General features: G+C 46.0%; 1 protein-coding gene and 1 long non-coding RNA gene across 9 annotated transcripts in view; both read right to left on the bottom strand.

The window, feature by feature from the left end:
• The window catches only part of STON2 (stonin 2), a 176,143-nt gene extending 174,920 nt beyond the window's left edge, over window positions 1–1,223 (bottom strand). For 5 of the 8 annotated variants that reach the window (XM_063596103.1, XM_063596101.1, XM_034937952.3 and 2 more), the window contains exon 1: window positions 1,025–1,179. The gene's annotated coding sequence lies outside the window, so the exon portion shown is untranslated. Of the gene's footprint in view, window positions 1–1,024 lie in introns of all 8 variants that reach the window. The other 3 variants (XM_034937953.3, XM_034937951.3, XM_034937948.3) reach the window with 1 other exon arrangement.
• A 5,457-nt stretch (window positions 1,224–6,680) lies between these two features.
• Window positions 6,681–14,870, bottom strand: LOC129393785 (uncharacterized). Its single transcript, XR_008620836.2, has 3 exons — window positions 14,602–14,870; window positions 6,978–7,135; window positions 6,681–6,890 (listed from the first exon to the last, which is right to left on the bottom strand). It is a non-coding gene; the product is annotated as an uncharacterized LOC129393785 (long non-coding RNA).
• Between the last annotated feature and the right edge of the window lie 564 nt (window positions 14,871–15,434).

A 15,434-nucleotide genomic window follows, 5' to 3' on the forward strand; every position in this document is an offset into this window, starting at 1 on the left:
TGGTTGCTAGGCCAGTTTGGACACGTCTGATTTACTCTTTAAAAGCCCATCCACTCCGTATAATAAATAATAAGAGCCGGTATTTATTGAGTGCTTAACGCTGTGCTGGGTGTTTTTCAGGCATTGGCTCATATAATCCTCAAAACAACGCTATCAGACCGGTGCAATCATTATCGCCACCTTACAGATCAGGAGAGGGAGGCACAGAGAGTAAGAAGGACCTGCCCAAGGGGGAAACGGGGAGCGTCGGGAGAGGCGGGGAGGCAGGCAGAGGCCAGGAGCTGCACAAAAGCACAGTTAATGATTCACTCACAGCCCTCAGGCAGCTCCTTCCAGTAGGGGTTGCACCAGAACACACGGACGCGCACACACACGCACGAATGCACACACACGCACACGCGCGCGCACACACGCACTCTCATCTTCAACTCTTCATCCCAGCGAGAGGCGGGTGTCAGGCAAATTGCTTGGCAACGCGCAGAGAAAACTCCATCCAAGCCCCACGTCCAGGCCGCCTCTGGGCGCTGTCCAGCGGGCAGAGCGCCTGAGGCCAAGCTGGGGTCCTGCCTCCCGACACCCCGAAGGCGGGGCGCGGCGCCAACCCGGGGTTTCAGGCGAGGGGAGTGTAGGGGAAGCACCGTCCCCAGGGACACCTGTTGTCGCCTCCCCACTCGGGCCGATGAAGACATCCTGGGCGTCCCAATCTCGAAGACACCCGTCGGCCAGAAGTGTCTGTGTATGGGGCCAGGGGTCGCATGATTCCTCCTCCACCCCCACCTGCCTTAAGCAGAGTCCCCTCGTCCTCTCCCACCCCGGGACGCCCGCGGCTGGTGGAAACGCCGCGCCTCCGCGTGGCTCGACCAGGCAGGCTCGGGGGCGCCAGGGGGCACCGCGGCGCTAGGACCTCGCGGCCGGCCCGCCCCCCGCCCCCCGCCCCCCGCCCCCCGCACCCCGCCCGCTCCACCTGCGGGGCCCCTCTTGGGGGGCGCGCTCGCCTCCTGCTGCGGGGCGTGGGTGCAGTTACCTGCGCCGCGGTCCGCAGGGTCCCCGGCGTCCGCCGAAAGGTCGCCGCGGCAAAACCGGCTTCTCTGGCCGCGGGATACCCACCCGGCCGCGCTGCTCTCGCCACGCTCCCTCCCGGCCGCAGCGCCGACGCCGGCTCCAGACTCTCGGGCTCGCTCTGCGCCCGCCGGCTCCCGGCGCCGCTCCCGCCGCTCCTGATTGGCCGCGGCGCGCTCCCGAGCCGCGCCATGATTGGGCAGCCGGGGAGCCGGGGCGGGGGGACTGGCCGGGCGCCGCCGGGATCTGCTGGCCAAGCGTCCCGCGCCGCAGACTCCCTTTCCCGCGGCTCCCGGGGCCCCAACCAGACCCCGAACCTGGGATCCTTCCCCTCTGCGCCTAGTGGGGCCGGCCGTCCAGGCACGAGGCAACACGGAAAGCATCGATCGAGCGACATGGAAATGGCGTGGAATGGGGAGCGCGTGGGAGTCCCACCCGCTCCGCCTGCGGGCTGGTAGTTGAGACCTCCTAGGAGCGGGAATCATTGCTCAACCAGCCTCACTCCTGTACGTTCATTTATTGATACTTTTGACTCTACAAAGGGCGTAGGCTCAGGACAGTGGCTTGTAAACAGCGGGCGCCAAATAGTTCTGTGGACTCATATCGGACTCTACACACAACCTCTCAGTGGTCCTACCTGAGCTCTCAAAGGGAGAGCAACTTGTTTAAGGTCTTAATCATGCCAACAAATTATTAAAAACACCGTGCTAGGTGTTTAGGGGGAAAAAAGATAAAAATGGTGAGATCTTCGATTACAGGGAAGTTCATACCTAGCTAGAGAGATGAGGCTGGATAATGATAATGACCCTAACGTTTATATGGTGCATATTATTTACTAGGCACTATTCCAAACGCTTTACATTTATTAATTCAGAAATACAGAAAGAGGCTGTCATAAGAACATCCATATGCCCCGTGAACATGTGGACAAGTGACACCAGTTTTTAGTCTGGAGAGATTTTCATTGAAAGACACACCAGCAGTCACTCCACACTGTGGAGGAGAGGCACTGGTTAGAAGCGAGGGCGTATAGGGAATTGAAATTGTTCTGTCCTCCGTCTCTTCTGCCACCTGCCCTGAATCTTTCTAAGGAATAAAAACAAACCATAAATCTGGGTGCCACCAGACCTTTGTTCTGCTACTCATAAAACACCCTCTCTAAACACCCAGATAGGAAATGAGTAGAAGTAAGTAACACAACTTACATTGTAGGACCTTTGGCTTGGTGGCACTACCTTGAAAGCAAGTATGTAGACATTTTTCTATAGACATTTCCCCCTTGTTTATTCTCCTATGTTGACAGAACGCCTTGAGTGAGAAATTTGGCTTAGGAGAGAAGTAAAGACTCAAGGCTTTAACAGTTTCACCCACTCTGAACAGTCTTGACCCTTACCTTAGGGTGAGCTTACAGTCATTTACTTTGAGGAGCCCAAGACCCCAAGAGGAAATTACCTCTGTTTTCTCCAGTTTATATCAATGGACAAACACTTGATTCACTTCAATTTTTTTTTTTTTTTAACCGGAGTCTCGCTCTGTCGCCCAGGCTGGAGTGCAGTGGCACGATCTTGGCTCTCTGCAACCTCTGCCTCCCGGGTTCAAGCTATTCTCATGCCTCAGCCTCCTGAGTAGCTGGGATTACAGGCACGTGCCACCACGCCCAGCTAATTTTTGTATTTTTAGTAGAGACGGGGTTTCACCATGATGGCCAGGCTGTCTCGAACTCCTGGCCTCAAGTGATCCGCCCGCCCCGGCCTCCCAAAGTGCTGGGATTACAGGCGTAAGCCACCGCGCCGGGCCTCAGTTGATTCACTTTATATTGAATAGGTGGACACACATGGGTTGAACCTCACCTGGGAGGAACACCAGACAGAGCACGGCGTGGTGTGGACTGTGTGAGGAGAGTTCTTTCATGGGCATCCCTCTCCAAGCATCGGAAGCACATGGAGACATCAGCCCATAATTCAGGTTCCTGGCTTTCCATAGCTGTGGCTTCTGCCAAAGCGGAAGTTCCATTTGGATTGGTCAAACTATCACTCCAAAGAAGAAGGACTGTTTCAGCCAGAGAACCAAGCTGACCCAAGATGGTTTGTCAAACTGCTCAACCCTCATCACATCATATTAAACTCAGCCCAGGGATGACAAGTGAAAGGATGGCAAATGAAGGAAGAGTGACAAGTGAAAGAAGAACCTGAATTCTACTTCCATTACCTTGGAATCTTACTGGGGCCAGGAACTGCTTATGTCTTGGTCTGTTCTCTGTCTCTAGCAAAATGCTTTATTTAGTTCGCCCCCTGTATCGCATTTCTTCCCTGGTGACTACTGCTTAGTGCTCAAAACTTAAATATTCTTTCCTCTGTGAAGCCTTCACTCATTCTCCCAGGCTAAGCTGTGAACCTCTTGCCCGTCTTATATTCCCATAACATCAATAAGCAACAGCATTCTAGTGATCTGCTCAAATGGCCATCTTTCTAACTAGCACACTGTGCATTACTTAGCGATGTATCCTCAATCAATGTATCCCCAATTAAGTAGGTACTTAATAAACATGAAGTGACTGATGAAAACCCCTGACAGGCTAATAGGGTGGTATTAAGGAGACTAGGGCCACACCCTATCGTGGTCTTCAACAGGGCATTCTTCAGTTCCAGACTGGAAGGACATTTGGTGTGGAGCAAAGCAATCATCCATCCAATCCAACAATAATAGGTAGTTTCTGTGTGTCAAGCACTGTCAGGCCAAGAGAAGAATAAGCTCTTCTTTAAATGAACACAAGGTGAAGTGGTGCAGTTAATTTACGAGACAGTTTTGCTATTTCTCAAAAAGTTAAACATAGAGTTACCATATGACCCAATAATTCCATTCTTTGATATACACCCAAGAGAACTGAAAGCATATGCCTACACAAAAACTTGTGCACAAATGTTCGTAGCATCATTATTCATAATAGCTGAAGGTAGAAACCACCCAAACGTCCGTCAATTAATGATAGATAAACAAAATGTATTAAATAGCACAGAAGGTCCTCCAATAATGTTGTTTCATTAGGATGTTGATGAGAAAAAAAAGATCAACTCCCAGCTGAAAGTTTGCATGTTCTCCCCACATCTGCATGGGTTTTCTCCAGGTACTCCAGTTTCCTTTTGCATTCCAAAGATGTGCACGTTAGGTTCATTGGCATGTCTAAATTGTCCCAGAATGAGAGTGGTGTGTGTGTGTGTGTGTGTGTGTCTGAGAGAGAGAGAGAGAGAGGCTTGCGATGGAATGATGTCCTGTTTGGGACTGGTTCCCTGTTGGCGTGCTGAGCTGCCAGATGGGCTCCAATCACCTGAGACCTTGAACTGGAGTAATGGGGCAAATAATTATCTTACTTGTTTTTATTAATCTTTTAAAAGTGTATATATAGCTCACATTTATTTCCAAATTTAATATTAGAAGGGTTTTTGCTCTTTATTTAGCAGTTTGGTGATGTTTTTGTGACCAGAAATGTGCTGGAGGAACTTTATTCTTGTTTATGTCAATTCCCTTATGGGAAAATTGGGGGTTTTTATACATTGTTTTGCTTAAAGGTTGCCATTTCAAGAACCTATCAATGACAATAAGTGAGAATTTACTGTATATCCATATAATGGAATATTATTCAGGCATAAAATAAATGAAATACTGATAAAAGCCAAAATATGGATAACTCTAGAAAACATCATGCTATGTGAAAGAAGCCCGAAACAAAAGGCCACACACTGTATGATTCTATTTACATGAAATATTCAGAATAGACAAATCCATAGAGACAGAAAGCAGATTAGTGGTTGCCAAGGGGAAATGAGGAGTGACTGCTTAATGGCTATGAACTTTCTTTTTGGGGTGATGAAAATGTTCTGTAATTAGTGGTTATGGTTATACAACTTTGTGAATATGCTAAAAACCACTGAATTGTTAAAGAAAATTCACTGCATGCTCTCTGAGAATACGTACATTCTGAAAGTGTGGAAACCATCAGTAATGGACGTGTTGGTTAAATCCTACGGTATAGTAGCTAAAAGTGAAAAGGAACTTTTCTAAGCCTGTGAAAAGCAGTTAAATGTGGCTCCCACCTTCAGCATCCCAGAGAAGATGTACTCTTTAGATCTGCGTTTTTCAATTGAATGTTCTGAGATGATGAAAATGTTCTTTATCTGAGCTATTTAATATGGAAGCCACTAGGCATGTGTGGCTACTGGACACTTGAAATGTGATTAGTGCAATTTGAAGAACTGAATTTTAAATTGTGTTGAAATTTAAATAGCCACATGTGGTTAGAGGCTACCAATACAGCAGTGCAGCTTTTGCTGGTTTGGAGGACTAGCGCCAGTTTAGTCGGCAGTTTGGAAGAATACTGGTGGTCATGGGTGTGGGTAAATCTATGTCTTTATGTCTCACACCCAGATCAACCCTCTATCCACTAGAAACCCTTCATAAGATCTCACAGCTCCCACCCTTCTCCTCTCTATAAACTCTTAATAAACTTCAGTCCATAAGAGAGGGTTTAGTTTTGTCTTTATGGCAAAGTATCTTCCACCCCACACATATTTATGGGCCAGGCATTTTTTGGAACATGCTAGGAACAGGAAGGATTGTAGACAATGACAGCCAAATTCTAAAGGGTTGGTCTTGAGAAAGGTGAGAGGAAAAAGGTACAAGAGAAATTCATTACAAAGACCCGGCCCTGTCCCTCCTTCCCTCCAACACCCCACTCTCAGACACACACAGACACACACTCCAACACTCAGACACACACACACACACACACACACACACACACACACACTTCCAAGTAGGAAATCTTGCTAGTAAGATGCTGAAGTGGTATTGAAGAATCTTTATTTAGATTTCCTGTTTCCAGCTCAAGCTCCGTAACATCCTAACTCCTCCAATACATCCTCTATTCATATTGATCTTTTCCATCTTTGAACTTTTACTGTACTTGAAATCAATAACATGGAATGTAATTTTTTTGTTTTTTTGTTTTGTTTTTTCTTTGAGACGGAGTCTCGCTCTGTTGCCCAGGCTGGAGTGCAATGGCGCAATCTCAGTTCACTGCAACCTCCACCTCCCAGGTTCACACCATTCTCCTGCGTCAGCCCCCCATGTAGCTGGGACTACAGGCGCCCGCTACCACACCAGGCTAATTTTTTGTATTTTTAGTAGAGAAGGGGTTTGACTGTGTTAGCCAGGATGGTCTCGATCTCCTGACCTCGTGATCCGCCTGCCTGGGCCTCCCAAAGTGCTGGGATTACAGGAATGAGCCACCCCGCCCAGCTGGAATGTAATGACTTTCCAATTGTTCTTCTATAATGTGGTGTCCTCACTGCAAGATTCATTTGTTGCACAAATATTTATTGGACTCATACGTATTTTGTGCCAGAACAGTCTCAAGGGGTATGGATAAAAAGGATGAAAGACGGAGTCACTGGACAACTTAGAGCCTGATGAGGAAGCACACAAAGAAACCATTCTACCACAGCTCTGCTTAGATGTGTACGAAGCTTCGCTGAAAGTGCAGGGCAAGGAGCTGCCAAGGAGACACAGAAAAATCAGGGAAGGCTTCTCAGAGGAAGTGATATTTGAGGAATTTGAAGGATAAGTAAAAATTTCAAGTTGCTTTTATTTAATTCACCTTTATTGTGCACTTTCAAAAGTTAGATTTAAGGTAGCTTTTCAGGAGAAGTTTTAGGACCTAATGTTGGAAAGAATGCATTAACCTCAGGGTCTGTTTCAACATCTGTGACAATGTTTTGCATTGCTGATGAGGTTCTTAGCTGGACAGTCACTCTTGCTGCCCTCCAGACTTATTTCTGAGAGGAAAACAAAATTAATAGAAGTAAGTCTTTCTGATATCAAGGAGTTTAAAATCTCTCGTGCTGTTGCAATATCCTTCTTACCGGTTTCTTGGGGGCTTATTTTCTTCTAATCCAATGTATCCCAAATTTCAGTCACTTATGTCCCATTGTCACCATTCTTACCATTTCCATGTATCATCTGCACAATTATGTACTTAATTCCTTCTTCTTTGAATTGGCTTTCATTTTGCTCAGTTTTCCTAGAAAGGATTTTTGATATCATTATCATCAATGAAAAACCAGTGTCATTTGCCATAAAGAGATCATTAACCATAAAAATCATACAATAAAAACAAAACTACATTATTTAATCTTGGCTGGATATTGTTGGTTGCTGAAGGTTCTGAGTTTGAGGCCCTGCTTTTTCTTTGATGAAAAGGGAGGTTACCAAGCCTTGGAGAGACATGAAACACATACAGGCACCAAATGGATCATTTCTCCTCAAGTTAATCAAACAGACTAAAAGAGAATTTTAAAGAGAATAACTCTCTCACTATATGAGCCAATGAAATTCAATTTCCCTTTTGCATACCACTTAGAACCAGCTCTTGCACCAAGTAAAATCAGTTTGTCCTGGGTACCACACTTGTAAACATTGCTCTGATCCCCCCCTCTCATAGCGATTGGAATGATCTAATACATAAATATCATCATTTCTCTCGCCTATTAAAATTCCTTCAATGGCTCTTTATTACTTATGGGAAAAATCTTAGTTCCTTATGATGAGATACAAGATCCTCCTTAATTAGCCTTAGCCTACTTCTCCATCCTTAACTTCTGTCATCCTCCTCTTTAACTTCCCATTCCACCAGTGGTGGTCTATTTGTAGTTCCCAGAACGTACCAATACCACCACGTTTCTGTGCCTTTGAACATACTCTTCCCTTTACCCAGTGTGCTATTCATCAACTAGTCATCCTTATCATCTTCCATTTCTCTTCTCTGCTTATTTGTATTTATCTGCCTAATACCATATGCACACCACCAACAATAACTACAGTATAACAGCATTCCTATGGAAACACCTGCCCCTTTCTTCTGGGGGATCCTCCTCCACTGTCTCCAAGCACATGATTTTAGCAGGAACTGACAAGTTCTCATGTGACTTCACATTCCTGACCACAGCTGATTGTCCTACATGTGGGCAACCTAACCAAGGTGAACCGATCAGATTTCCTGAGAATTTCATACCAAGAACAGCACATTGGAGTTATTCTTTCTCTGTTTTAAGATGCAGAGAGAAACTGAGGCAAGTAAAGTAGACATTCTCTACTCCAGGGGTCTCCAACCCCCAGGCCACAGACTAGTACTGGTCCATGGCCTGTTAGGAACTGGGCCACTCAGCAGGAGGTGAGCAGCAGGTGAGTGAGAATTATTGCCTGAGCTCCACCTCCTGTCAGATCAGTGGTTTAGATTCTCATAGGAGGGCTACCCCTATTGTGAACTGTGCATGCGAGGGATCTAGGTTGTGTGTTCCTTATGAGAGTCTAATGCCTGATGATCTGAGATGAACAGTTTCATCCTGAAACCACCCCCCTTTCCCCCACCCCTGCTACCATGGAAAAAATTGTTTTCCAAGAAACCAGTCCCTGGTGCCAAAAAGGTTGGGGACTGCTGCTCCAATCCACTTGTGCTGAAGACCCGCTATTTCCTTGCCCTTCCTTCCTTTAGGTCATTCAGCTTTTCCTTTTATTTTGTGAAAGCGATTCCATTTTCCTTACAATTAAGTCTCTTTTTCTTAAACTAGTTTGAGTTGAGTTTCTGTCACTTGCACCCAAGTGTCCTAATACATTCCTAATTGTCCTTGAGGTCCCAACAAATGCTACTCCTTTGTGAAGGCTTCCCTGACTCCCCCAGTCTCACAAAGGTGCCCCTTCTCTTATGCCATCCTGCATTTTGTTACACAGACCCCCTTTTTAGCAACTGTCTTCGCGATCTTGACATTTTTGTGTGGGGAATAGTGTGTGCTGTCCCTGTCACCTATTTTGAGTATTTCATTAAACACACTGATGGGAAGCAGGATTTGAGTATTTCATTAAACACACTGATGGGAAACAGGTTAACAACCCATTAACATTATGCTTTCAAAGAAGTCAATATGTACAAAGAAAAAGTTTTGTTTAACTATTATTAGCTGCTCCACTGTGAATATTTTTTTTAAAACTAAGCTTAATCTTTAAAAAGACTTCAAGGATCTACCAACCACAAGGAGTTCTTCTCTCCTGCCCTTCCAAGATGGAATTAGAAATGTAGAGGCTCATGACCATGATCCCACAAATAGCAACCACCAGGACAGAGGCAGCACCTGGAGATGAGGGCAGAAACTGACGAGCACATGGAAGGGAGGGTCAGAGAAAAAGGGAGATCTGAGAGAAAAGAAGCCCTGGGAGTCCCACCTGTCACCAAATCTCTCTGAATTAAAAGACAACTTCATAAAAAAGTAAATAACGTCTTCCACCACCCATGAATTTACATCTGTGATCATAGTTAGCTAAATAAGATTGAATTCTTTTAGGAAATTGATTGAACCTTTGTACCCTCTCAGGTGTTACTAGCATGACACAGAAGTCACATCTGTTTGCACATTTGTCTCATGTCTAGACTGGAAACTTTTTTAGAGAAGAGATTCTTCCAATTTTTGAGATGTTGTTGAGCATCTCACATAGGACCCAGCACTTAGCCCACCCTTGAGCTGGACTTTGATGATTTTAGCCTATATTTTGTAGGAATGCTTTCCAGCTGCAAGTAACAGAATAACCAGCTATAGTAACTCACAGAGTAAAGAAATTTCATTACCTGACCTGAACAGTCTGGACATTAGAAGTCCCAGAGTATCTTGTTTAATAATGGCAAAAGGGGCCAGGTGTGGTGGCTCACACCTGTAATCCCAAAACTTTGGGAGGCCGAGGCAGGTGGATCACTCGAGGTCAGGAGTTTGAGACCAGCCTGGCCACCATGGTGAAACCTGTCTCTACTAAAAATACAAAAATTAGCCGGGCATGGTGACAAGCACCTGTAATCCCAGCTACTTGGGAGAATCACTTGAACCTGGAAGATGGAGGTTGCAGTGAGCAGACATCATGCCACTGCACTCCAGTCTGGGTGACAGAGCAAGAGCCCGTCTCAAATAAATAAAAATAAAATAAAATAAAATAAAATAATAATAATGGCAAAAGGACCCTGGCTCTTTCTACTCTCTCATCCTAGGCTTTTTGTCTCTTTATCTTAGGCTTGTTGCCTTGTGATTGCAAAATGGCTGCCACAGCTCCAGGTATCTCATCTTTAGAAAGCTTATTTAAGGAAAGAAGAAAGTGATCTGGGCTGGAAAAGAGGCTTTTTTTTTATATCAGGGAGGAAAATCTTTCTAAAACACCTCCTCCCAACCTGGTAAATTCTCACTTATATCTCAGTGGCTAGGACTGAATCACATGGCCATGCCTAGTTGCAAGAGAGATGGGAAAACTAGTTTAGTATCTGACTTTTCCAGCCTCAGGAATGAAAAGTAGGTGTATTACTGGTAATGCTGCCCTTAAACCAAACAAATGGAGGCCTGGCCCAGGATCCAGGCCTCAGGGGTTCTACGCTTTGTGACACAAGCTGGGGCTGTCAGTGCTATCTGGGTGGGTGACCCTGAGCCTGGATCAAGACCCAAATGCAACGTCCTCACTTCTGTTCCCATTTTTTCACCTCGGAGCACTCTTCACCCACAATCACTCATGTGGAGTTGACCAGAGACCCCGAGGAGCTCTCGGATTCATATCTATGGGATCTTTTTGGTATCTTGTGGCTGGATTCTTCATCCAGGAGGACTGCCTGGAGTGTGGATTGCCTCACTGGCCTGTGAATTCTTTCTTTTGTTAGATCGCACAAGATTGAGCTGCCAGAATCGTGCTGGGGTGCTGATTTGGAGTGATTCTCACTCACATCACACACAGGATGAGTTCGAGGCTCTGAACTATTGATAGTTCTCTGTTCCCTGCTAACCTTCCGTGTGAGCTGCATGTGTGGGCCCATGCCCTTGTTTTAACTGGCTATATTTCAAATGCAAGGCCACCTCTGGACCTGAGGGCAGCTGGGTTGGGGGAGACATCCTTTACCCTGTGCTGGGACCCAGGGCTGTTACCCTCTACCCCGTGGGCGCCCCACCAGTTCCCTAGGGACAGTCATACCTATTTCCGTCCAGGGCTTTCCAGGCCATCACCCCACAATGCCAATAAGCCCTTCTGGTCCATGTACCCTCTCACTTCTGATCAATGGGGTGAGATAATTCTCTTGTTGGTCAGTCTTAATCTTTGTGGAAAGGGATACACATTCCTTGCATGAATGAAATTACTCTTTTTTTTTTTTTTTTTTTTTTTTTAAAGAGACAGGGTCTCATTCTGTTTCCTGGGCTGGAGTGCAGTAGTGCCGTCATAGCTCACTGCAATCTCGAATGCTGGGCTCAAGCGATCCTCCTGCCTCAACCCCTTTGAGTAGCTGGGATTGTAAGTGTGTGTCACCACGTCTGGCTACTTTTTAATTTATTTGTAGAGACAGGGTCTCACTATGTTGCCCAGGCTGGTCTCCAAGTCCTGGCCTTCAGTGATCCTCCTGTGTCAGCCTCCCAGAGCACTGGGATTACAGGTGTGAGCCATTGTGGATGGCCCGAGACTGCTCTTCCTGTTTGTTCTATTGTCTCCACCAGTGGCAGTGCATGGAAGGCAGAGGTTTAGCCAACAACCAGAGAGCACCCTCTGGGAATGCAGTGGTTAGAACCTAAAGATCTCTAAAGATCTCTCGAGCTCGTTGGAAGGGGTGTGTTCTTGATAGGGTTGCTGGGAGATTCAAATGAGATCGTGCACCACAGAATCCTCTGTAATCTACAGTGTTACACACAGATATTAGTTATTTTATTCCCATTTGACAGACAAGAAAACCAGAAAAGAGGAAAGTTAAACTCCTCCCGTGACAGAAAGCCCCCATGGGAGTGCTGCTGGGAAGGGAAGCTCTGGTTTCAGATGACCTGGGATGGCTCACTCAGCTCTGCCAGCTCCTAGCTGGGCCATCCTGGGTCAGTTTCTGAGCCCTAGTTCCATAGTTACTAAGTGGGGAGAACAATCCACCTATGTCTGAGGGTTTTGGTGAGCATTAACTATGCCTGGAACTTGATAAATATTAGCAGGTACTCAACAAATATTAACTGCTATTATTATTTTATTACACAGATATTTGTAGGACAGCCACAGGTCTCCTGGGCCACAGCCCTGCTGTGCACTAGAAATGAGTTATGAAAAAGTACTTCCAAAATGAGATTGCCAGAGGCTGCAGCGGTATGTTAGATTGCTTGGCATTGGAGAGGCAATATAGCAGATGGGAAACATTACAGACTCAGGAGCCAGGAGGCCTGGATTTGGATCCTGACTCAGTCACTTAATCATTAAATCATTTAACAGGTCTTTGGCAAGTTACTTAGCCTCTCTGTGCCTCAGTTTCTTCATTTCTGAAATGGGGATATTAGCACCCACCTTATAGGTTCTTATGAGGATTGAATGAGTTAATGTACATCAAGTGTTTAGGACAGTGCCTGGGTCATAGTGTTAGGAATTATTGGATGCTATGAATTTTATTATTTTGAATTCATTTAAAATTCAAAACAAACTTTGCTCTTAAAAATTCCAATTGGTGGGCTGGGCGTGGTGGCTCACGCCTGTAATCCCAGCACTTTGAGAGGCTGAGGCAGGTGGATCACCTGAGGTCAGGAGTTCGAGACCAGCATGACCAACATGGTAAAACCCCATCTCTACTAAAAATACAAAATGAGCCGGGCATGGTAGCGCATGCCTGTAATCCCAGCTACTTGGGAGGCTGAGGCAGGAGAATTGCTTGAACCTGGGAGGCAGAGATTGCAGTGAGCCAAAATCGTGCCATAGCCCTCCAGCCTGGGCAACAAGAGCAAAACTCTGTCTCAAAAAAAAAAAAAAATAAAATGGAACGCAATGCAATGAAATGAAATAAAATAAAAATAAAAATAATTCCAATTGGCTTTTATTTCAGGAAACCTGCATTTTAGTGATAAAAAAAAAAGAAAGAAAAGAAAAAAAAGGTAGGCACAAAGATATACTCTCTGTCTTTGTACCTTTGCTTGTGTTGTTCCCTTATCCCTCCTTTTAGACCCATAAAACTATCACATATTGTCCACTCTCCCAGAGGCCAGGACTCATTCTATCACACTCTTGTCCCCCAAGCAAGACCCATGGCTCCTTTTTACTTCTCTGTGTAATTCTTGACATGTTCAATAAATGTTTCTCGAATGGAAACGTGAAAGAAAGTAAGAGACATTATTTTCAATTCTTGCAGTTTGCGAATGCAACACTGTAGTTCATAGTGGACTAATGTCCTCCCTCTCAGAGAATGAAGGGATTGGCAGAATGACTTGGGGAGATGGTGCCAGTCTCAACAGTAGGAGGGAAAAACACAAAGAATAACAAACAGCCCAGTCTTTCACTAAAAGGGGCTCCATCCTCCAACACCATGTTTTCCTGGATTGGGGAGAAGTAGTAGCATAGGGTGACCCAGAGGGGGACTGTGGACTCAGGGCAACCTCTGTATGATTCCAATTCTGTTATCCAATGGCTGTTTAACCCTAGAACCAAACATCTCTGAGCCTGTTTTCTTGCCTGTAAAATGAGGGTAATACCAGCCCCAAAGTGTAACTTTGATGATGAAATGAGATAATAGTGCAATGCCTGGCACTTAGGGAATGCTTAATTAATGTTTTTTTAAATGAATGAAGAGGGCTTTTAAAGAAAGTGCTATTGTTGAGGGAGACTGCTATACTTGAAAGCACAGAATTGCTTGATGCTATGCACTGTTTGTCGCAGATCAGTGATTGATTCTCCAATCTTCACGGGGCCACCTCGTCAGACTCTCAGTCCAGAGTTGAACCACAACCAACAAGTCTGGGAGGCAGGATTTGGAACCCTCCTTCCCAAACCCTTCTCCTCTCCAGCTGGCACAGAAACACTCCACATTTGCAGCTTCCACAGCAATTACGAGAACCTACACCCTTTTATTGTTTGACTTTCCCTAGCGATGGAGCAATCACATGATTTTCACAGGAAAAACAACTCTGGGATCGGAGACAGTCTGGATTGAGCCATGAACTTTCTGGTCCCTGTGTCTGAGTTCCCAGAGAGAAAAGACATTTGATGCTGGCAGGATGAGGGCTGAGCTGGACAAAAAACACAGCCAGCACATGCTCATAGCAGGCTGGCCAACTGAGCAGGTTGCATTTCAGGATTAAAAACAGTAACAATCCTAACAAAATAGAAGCTCATATATACTGAGTGCTAAGTACCAGGTACAGACATCGTCAAGCTGAATCATCACCACAATCCAAGATGAAGATTTTATTATCTTCATTACATCAAGGGGGAGAAGTCAAGGGCTTAGATAGCATTTCACCCCTTTTGCACTCCCCAGAGCCTATGTGTTTATCCTCTAGCTCCACGTCTACCTATAGCAGCAGTGCTTCCAAGCTCTTTGCACACAAATCTCCTGGAGATCTTGGAATGCAGATTCTGAGATTCTGCATTTCTAACGAGCTTCCAGGGAATGCTGCTGGTCCAGGGCCTTTAGTTGCAAGGGTTGGACCGGTGGTCTCAACCTTGGTTGCACATTGGACTCACCTGAAAGCTTTCCACATACTGATGCCTTGGCCGCATCCTGGAGAGTCTGATTTTGTTGGTCTGGGGTGCAGCTCTGGCACAGCATTTCTAAAGCCCTCCCGTTGAAGGCATATGCAGCCAGGGCTGAGACCACGGTTCTTGAGGGAGGTAATATCTGCAGGTTCTTGATGATACTCCGTTATCCTGAGCTCCCCTTTCCCAACCACAGGGACATCCATGGCTGGGCTTCAAGGACACCCTTGAAGAGGCCTCTCCCAGAAAACTCCAAGCCCATGAAAAGGCCAGAGCCACCACCTGTTTCCTTGAAATAGTTAGCAGCTGTGCTGGGTGACCTCATCGCTCTGGCTCTGCCTCAGGCCAAGCTGCGATCTGAAAAGCCCTCCTCCCAAGTCGGGGCTCTCCTTGTGTTGGGGGCAGAGGGGGAAGAGCCGCAGCTCAGGAGGAGCTGCAGGTTGATGGCAGAGCCTGTCTGGGGCTAGTGGGAAGAATGAGGGTGCAGGGTGGGGGCACCCCAAGGGACTTCACAATGGGCAGTCCCTGGGCTGTGACGCCATGGCTGTGAGCGCAGCTGACTGCCTCACCCCTGGCTTCCTCCATTGCTCACCCTCCCCAAACACTTGGGAACTGATGAAATCACGAGGGGGTTCTTGTCCCCCTCCTGTAAGTGATGCATAAACAAACAAACATTGAAGTATGCAAGTAAAAATGCAAAGCCCATTTCTTTTTCCCCGTTTCCAAGAGGCAATCACCTATAGCAGCTGGGCTTATGTCCTTCCAAATCTTTTCTGTACATTAGTATGTGTATTTCTACACACAAACATACATATGCAATC

Source organism: Pan paniscus, chromosome 15 (assembly GCF_029289425.2).
Source record: "Pan paniscus chromosome 15, NHGRI_mPanPan1-v2.0_pri, whole genome shotgun sequence".
NCBI lineage: Eukaryota > Metazoa > Chordata > Mammalia > Primates > Hominidae > Pan > Pan paniscus.